The 7,500-nt window shown below is 47.0% G+C and overlaps 1 protein-coding gene across 18 annotated transcripts in view; it reads right to left on the bottom strand.

Annotated features, from left to right (window-relative positions):
* The window catches only part of LOC135112084 (plasma membrane calcium-transporting ATPase 3-like), a 229,423-nt gene that overhangs the window by 124,033 nt on the left and 97,890 nt on the right, over positions 1-7,500 (bottom strand). The window contains exon 1 of one of the 18 annotated variants that reach the window (XM_064026013.1): positions 4,394-4,804. The exons of 16 other annotated variants lie outside the window; for them this stretch is intronic. The gene's annotated coding sequence lies outside the window, so the exon portion shown is untranslated. Of the gene's footprint in view, positions 1-3,352; positions 3,376-4,393; positions 4,805-7,500 lie in introns of those variants that run through there. One more of the 18 variants, XM_064026015.1, reaches the window with a different exon arrangement.

Raw genomic sequence — 7,500 nt, 5'->3', positions numbered from 1 at the left:
AGAACAAGAACAAGAACAAGAACATTAAGAACAAGATCAACAACAAAACTAACCATACCAAAATTAAAAAGAACACGAACAAAAACAAACAAAAAAGAAAACAAAAAAAAACGAAAACAAAAAATAAGAGGAGGAGGAGAACCAAGCCGAGGAGGAGGAGGAGGAGGAAGAGGAGGAGGAGGAGGAGCGAGATATCCTGAAATAGCAGTTATAAATATTTCATCTCCCAGTGTAACGTGACGTCAAATACAACACAGGGAGACACAGAGGCGAGGACTGAGTCTCTCGATAATAAGGGAGCAAGGAGACTCTTTCAGGACGGGTAGAATAAGGTCAGGAACAGAGAAATGCGACCATGTGAGATTAAAAGTAGGTTTTCATATGCTGGGGGAGGAGCAGGAGGAGGAGGAGGAGGAGGAGGAGGAGGAGGAGGAGGAGGAGGAGGAGGAGGAGGAGGAAAAGGGTAATGACAAGGAGAACGACTAATAAAAACAAAATATAGAACACTAGAACATATGCAGAGAGAGAGAGAGAGAGAGAGAGAGAGAGAGAGAGAGAGAGAGAGAGAGAGAGAGAGAGAGAGAGAGAGAGAGAGAGAGAGAGAGAGAGAGAGAGAGAGAGAGAGAGAGAGAGAGAGAGAGAGAGAGAGAGAGAGAGAGCATCCCACCCGTTACGGAAAAGCAAGGAGTGTTTACAAGTGACAGGAGGGTGACAGTGACCACCGCACCATTCCTGTCTCTTCCTGTCTTCATCATACACTTGGAGGAAGGTTAAAAAGTGCAGTAGAGCGAGATGAGACAGCAAAATAGCATCTGAAGGTGGTACATGTTAGGTAAGGTTAGGTTCTGTTGGGGTTTGGTTAGATTAGGTTTGGTTTGGTTAGGTTAGATTAAGTTTGGTTTAGTATGGTCAAGCTTGGTTAAGTTTGGTTAGGTTAGGTTTGGTTTGGTTAAGTTAGGTTAAGTTTAGTTAAGTTTGGTTAGGTTAGGATAGGTTAGATTAGATTAGGTTAGGTTAGGATAGGTTAGGTTAGGTTAGGATAGGTTAGGTTAGGTTAGGTTAGGTTAAGTTTGGTTAGGTTAGGATAGGTCGTACTAGTTTCCGCGAAAAATCACTGAATTTAACGAACATGAGGCACAATATCAGTGTGTGTGTGTGTGTGTGTGTGTGTGTGTGTGTGTGTGTGTGTGTGTGTGTGTGTGTGTGTGTGTGTGTGTGTGTGTGTGTGTGTGTGTGTGTGTGTTTGTGTGCGCACGTGGAAGAGTACCAGGGTAGTTATAAAGACACACACACACACACACACACACACACACACACACACACACACACACACACACACACACACACACACACACACACAGAGCAGCACAGACACTAACACACAAACAAACACTACCACCACACCACCAGTGACACCCATCCTTCACTTCTCACCCCCAGCCATCCACCGCTCCCCATCATCCAACCCATTACCACCTCCCCTTAAAAATCCTTCCATTGAGCCCCAAATGCTATCCTCCTTTCATCTGAGCGGCACCCACGGGAGACTCAGCAGGGTTCCCTCGCACTAACACGTCTTTCTTTGGCTCAGCGACGACGCGGGGAAAAGGACTAATGATCCAGAAGAAACGACTAAGTAGATATTACGAGTTTCCCTTCACCGCCGCCCCATCACGGGAGGGAAAGGGAAAGGGGAGTTACGCGAAGGAAAAGCGAGGAATTGGTCTCAAATGTTGTGTGGGGAAAAAGATGGTGTTTTATTCTTTAAGTTAAAACATGTTACGTTTAGGTTGATGTGGAAAGGGAAGGAAGGGAAAGGAAAAGAAAGGAAAAAAAGTAAAAGAAGGCAATGAATGGAAATTAAAGGATAAAAGAAGGCAAGAAAAGAGAAAAAGGAGAGAAAGTAATGAAAAAAAGAGGAAAATTGCCCACCAAAGTAAATAAAAAAAAAGTCATTTAAAGATTATGCTAAAAATTCTACGATTAAGTAAATACCACAAGGAGGGAAGGGAATGAACGGCGAGTTAAGCGATGTGGATAAAGAACTGGACCAGATGTAGAGAAAAATGAGAAGTTTACTAAAAGATTATGTTTTCAGAATTGATTAAGTACACATCCCTTCCCTTCCCTTCCCAATATAGACAAGGAACCAATGAAACTGATGAAATTATCTAAATGTTGAGAAAAAAAAAGAAAACTCATTCATTTTATAGACTTTTAAGATGGATTATATATTTTTTTTTTGTGTGGTCAGGTTATCAAGTGACCCTTTTCCCTTCCATTCATAAACTGCAAGGAACAATCATCTCCCAAGTTTTTTTTTCTAAGATTCTTCAGGAAATGGGTACTTTAATCATCTGGGCCCTAGCTGGTCGTCTGCTTCGTGCTCGGGGCGTGTGAGATATAGCCAGGGGCACACGTCCAGCTACCTGCCACACGTACTACTATGATCGTGTTCCCTCCATCTGAAATCCTCCGGTCTGCTCTAAAACCTATCATCCCATCAACTGCCAAGATTTGAGAGAAGACTGTGAGCAGATTAGAGAACTCAAGCTGGAGGGAAAACGGTTGACAGTGAAAGATGGTAATGTGCGGCATTCACTTCCTGACCGTGACTGTATTTATTAGAGTCAAGGATGCTGTGTTCACCTGTCACGTATACTGTTACCTTCTCCAAACTTGGCCTTGTATTTCTGAACTCTTCTGTCTCTCGTAAGGATTGTTTTTTAAAGTCCACAAAGGTGAATATTTATTAGAGTCAAGGATGCTGTGTTGATCTGTCACGTATAGTTACCTTTTCCAAACTTGGCCTTGTATTTCTGAACTCTTCTGTCTCTCGTAAGGATTGTTTTTAAAGCCCACAAAGGTGAATAGTCTAAATTACATCCCGAGTTTTCTCAAAGATGATAAAGAACCTATATCAAAGCACCACTAGTCACGAAAATATCCTAAGAAAACCACAATTACTTCCACACAATTCTGTTAAAAGTATACAAGATAAGACGCCGGAATATCTGAAAAGCAGTCTCTGTGATTCTACACTTGAATCTTTACTGTCCTGTTTCTGCCACTGTGGTCTCAGGATTCACACGGATTCTGTCTGAGTCGGTGAGATTTTTCAAAGTGGTGTTCGAGGGGCACCGCTTCGTGAGGCAGGGGTCAAGCTAGATTAGGGTGATGAGCTGTGTTTTTCTTGGTTTTGGGGAAGAGAACAAGACTATGACGAGAATGATGTAGATATCTAATGCCGGACACAGAGATTTATACACACACACACACACACACACACACACACACACACACACACACACACACACACACACGTGGGCAACCTATAGAAAGGGACACTCACGGATAAAAAGAGGACACACGGACGATCTAGGCGACACTGGACATCAGGAAGACAACATCCTGCACCCACAGGTAAGGCAAGGTGAGGCACACACCCTGAGTCCCGCCACACACCTCCACCACCATCACCACCACCACCACCACCACCACACACCACAGCTCACAATCAACGCGGAGAAAAGTGAAATGATTCCCCGTTTAGAGCCAAGCTAGGACCGGCTGGTGGTGGTGACTAACACAGGGGACGGCCATGAGGGCGGAACACCCCGGGGGGAAGGCAGGGACCCAGCGGAGGATCAATAAGGCTCAAGGTCATCCCAGGGGGACAACACGAAACGAGATTCTGGCTCAAGCAAAGTTAAAGCGGCATCCACCTTCACCCACACGCTCGGGACCTGCCGGGTGTGGATGTGGGTACTTTAATGTGGGTATTCACCTTTATCCCGCTCACTTTTACCTCACGATCGACTCTTTCCCCGCTAGACTCACAGCCGACACCCACACGACTATGCTCCTGACTACACCCCTGCCGGCGACTTACACCTGCCACTGGTGACGTCAGCGTGAGGATGACTCTTTAATTATCGCCACATCGTCCACTAAAGGATGAAGGGAGAGGCGGGAAGGGAACGAGGGAGGCGAGAGTAGAATCCAGTCCCATACGGTGGTGAAAAGTGGGTCACGAGTATCGGGGTGCTGGCTGCGGTGGGCGGGAGGGAGAAGGGTTGAAGGACCGAAAAAGGCCCTCTTGTCTTGTCCCCCACAGGGGCCCCCTTCCGTCACCCCAACGAGGCTCACAGCGGCGGCCGAGGAGCTGAACTAAATCCTGACGAGGATGACAGTCTCTGGAATCACGAGGACCCGATGGCGGCGCCGGTAATGACAGTGGAGATAGCGCCGCTATGCGATAGCACTGATAATGATGGTGATGATGAGGGCTGATAACGATGCCAGTGATGACAATGATGATGATGATAGTAATAATGCATGGGGTAGCGAGCGCCTCTGGTACAGAATGATTAGAACAGAAGGATTTATTTACCAGGTGGAGGGCGGGCGTGCCTGGCCTGACGAGGAGAACCAGGTGGCGGCAGTGCGGGCGGCGGCGTGGGCGTGGGGGCGTGGGGGAGGGGGCGGCGGGCGTGTGGGGGCCAGGTCCGCACCACACGAGACACACTCACTACACAGAAAAAGGGGCGGGAGGGTGCGGGTGAGGACACTGAGGCGCGGCCATCACTCCGCAGCCACGACCCTCGCCGGGCAACTCCCAGTGGCAGGGCGCGTGTGGGACCAGCCTGGCCCAGCACGGGATCGAGGCGGGCCACACTCCACACAGGTCAACAGGGGGTCACAGGTCACACAGGTCACACAGAGAGAGAGCAGCGCGAGCGGTGTGGGGTGGCAGGTCGGTAAGTCTGGACCGGCGGGTCAGGAGAGACAGAGGTGTCTGCAACCCGCCTCCATCGATCAATAGAGAAAACCTGGGCCGATCAATACTCCGCCTCGCAGCCCGCATGCCCCGTTCTCCTGGCGAGCATGTGCACTCACCCCTGTACGGAGCACACACGCACGCACACACGCACACACTCACACGCACACACTCACACGCACACGCACACACACACACACACACACACACACACACACACACACACACTGCTCCTCCACACCAATACTGCATCCCCACACTCAAGAAGGTAGCGTCCCACAATATATAATAGTCTCCCCGTCTATCAACTTTCCCGGAGCAGCTCGACCGTCATGCACACCAGCCCTCGCCGCCCTCACCGCCCTCCTCATGCACGACTCAAACCCCTCACCATAATACACGGCTAATGAACCAGAAGCAAGCAGGCACTGTACCTCGCTTCACCTGTACCATCCCTGCACCAAGCGTACCTGTGAAGAGAAAATAAAACACATGTAAGATACGGACAATAAATAACGATGATGATGATATAGAGCCACGTAAATTTCGATAACGCCTCACGCTAGAATCTCCACAGAAACCGGACACTAATAAATGTACGTTGACAAACAGGGAAAGAAAAATCGCAATATAATCGGAATAATATTAAGACACGTAAATATTAATATCTCCCCCCCTTGAAGCTTCTCCACAGAAAACTGAGCCTAAAATATCTACAGAAATCAGACTAATAAATCTACAGAAGTGAGACCAATAAATCTACAGAAATCAAGGTAACTGGTCAACAGAAATCGGGAGCAAATAAATCTATCTGGCTAATCTAAAACCAATGCCACCAAGTCTGTCACCCCATAGCAAATGAACGAAGCCAAGAAATCAATGAAAATTTCAGGAGGAGGAGGAGGAGGAGGAGGAGGAGGAGGAGGAGAATGTGTGTTAGTGACAGGTGATGAGGAAGGAAGGACACAGGAAGGGAGGGAAGGAACGGAGGGAGGGAGAGAGGGAGTGCAAGAGGGAATGACTGAAAGGGAGTTGAGAGAATAGTGGGAAGGGAGGAAGAGGAGGAAGAGAAAGAGGAGTTAACTTCAGTGTTATTACGAAGTGGGAGAAAATGATATTGCAGTAACGAGTTATGGAGGAAGAGGAAAAGGAGGAGATGAAGCAACAGGGAACGAAGAGGAGGATTTAAAAATAAAACACGATAAAAATGGAAATAGGAAGAAAGGAAGGGATAAAAAAAATGCGAAACAAGGAAAAAGAGAAAAATGATGTAGTCGATTGTGGGAGAGAAAAGACAATTAAAAGTAAACAAGAAAGACGAAAATATGAAGATTGGTAGGGGAAAAAAAAAAAGATGAAAAGAGGAATGCGAAAGAGGTGGAGTAGTTTAGGGGAAGAGCTTCAGGTATTGGAAGAAAGAAAGGAAGGAAGGAAGCAAGCAAGAAAGAAAAGAAGGAAGGAAGGAAGGAAAAAGGAAGAGGGGAAGTAAGAGGGAGGAAAAAAAGGCAGGGAGAAGGAAAAAAGAAGGAAGGAAGGAAGGAAAGGTCGAAAAGGAGGGAGGGAGGGAGGAAAGGAAGAGGTGTAATGTTGAGGTGGCCAGTGTACCAATATCTTGACAGGAGTAAGATGGATCGGCAACATAGATCAGTGGTTGATGTCTCGGTCTGACCTCACCTGGCCTGTACCTTCCCATCACTCTGCTCACACTGCCTCACCTCACACCACTCTGGCCTCACTCACCCTCCTATTCACCCTATCCATTCCGCCTGACCTTCCTAACCTCGACTCTCCCATCACCATTAACACGCTTAATGGTATCCTCCTCACTTCTACTCTCACCATTGCCTCAACATCGTCAAACGCACCAAAGCTTTACATACTCATGGTTACCCTCCTGTTAAGCCTGCCTGACCTTATCTAACCTTCACCTTCCTATTAGCCTCATAACACTAGTCTAAGTTGCATTTTTTTACGATCTTTCACTGCTACTTCATGATTACTGCTCTTTCGAACTTCTTGATTGTATGCTTGTCTCCTCCCGTAGCCTCGTTGCGCAAGATTTTTTACTTAATGTCATCTCTATTCTGTCCATCTTACTAATGCAAGGGTCAACCAGTATTTTCGTTCTTTCATCCCCCTTTATCGTTACGGTAAACTCTTGAACTGTCTTGCCGCTTTTGTATTTATCTAGGCCTATGATTTAAACCAGTTGTAAAGAAATTATGGACAGCTTAAAAAAGAGAGAAAAAAAAAATCAACGGAATTTCTGCCCCTTTTTCTTTCTGGGAATGTTATCATGTTTTTTTTTTATCTTTTTTATTTATCTATTCCTTTACTCTTAGCCACTCCCTAGTAGAAAAAAAGTAAAGACCCTTCTGACAATCACCTTCCCTACACCCACATTTCATCTGTCCTCACTTTCCCCTCGCATCTCTTCCTTCCCCACACCCACCCACGGCAACACGACCTACCTCGCCCTCATCTCTCTCCCATGAGCCACCTACACCCCACACAACACTGACCTTGCACATCCTTGCCCTGCTTCCTCACGCCCACACAACACACCATGCGCCCTGACAGCCTCTCACGCTCACATGCCGCGGCCTAACTTGAACTCACGCCCCTTTCCTGTATCTCTATCATATACTTCGTCGCTTCCATCACATCACCCCTCGCCCTAATCTGACCCTTCCTCAACATATGTATATCTGCTCCTGACC

Source organism: Scylla paramamosain, chromosome 23, assembly GCF_035594125.1.
Source record: "Scylla paramamosain isolate STU-SP2022 chromosome 23, ASM3559412v1, whole genome shotgun sequence".
NCBI lineage: Eukaryota > Metazoa > Arthropoda > Malacostraca > Decapoda > Portunidae > Scylla > Scylla paramamosain.
This window is presented reverse-complemented; position numbering and strand designations above follow the sequence as displayed.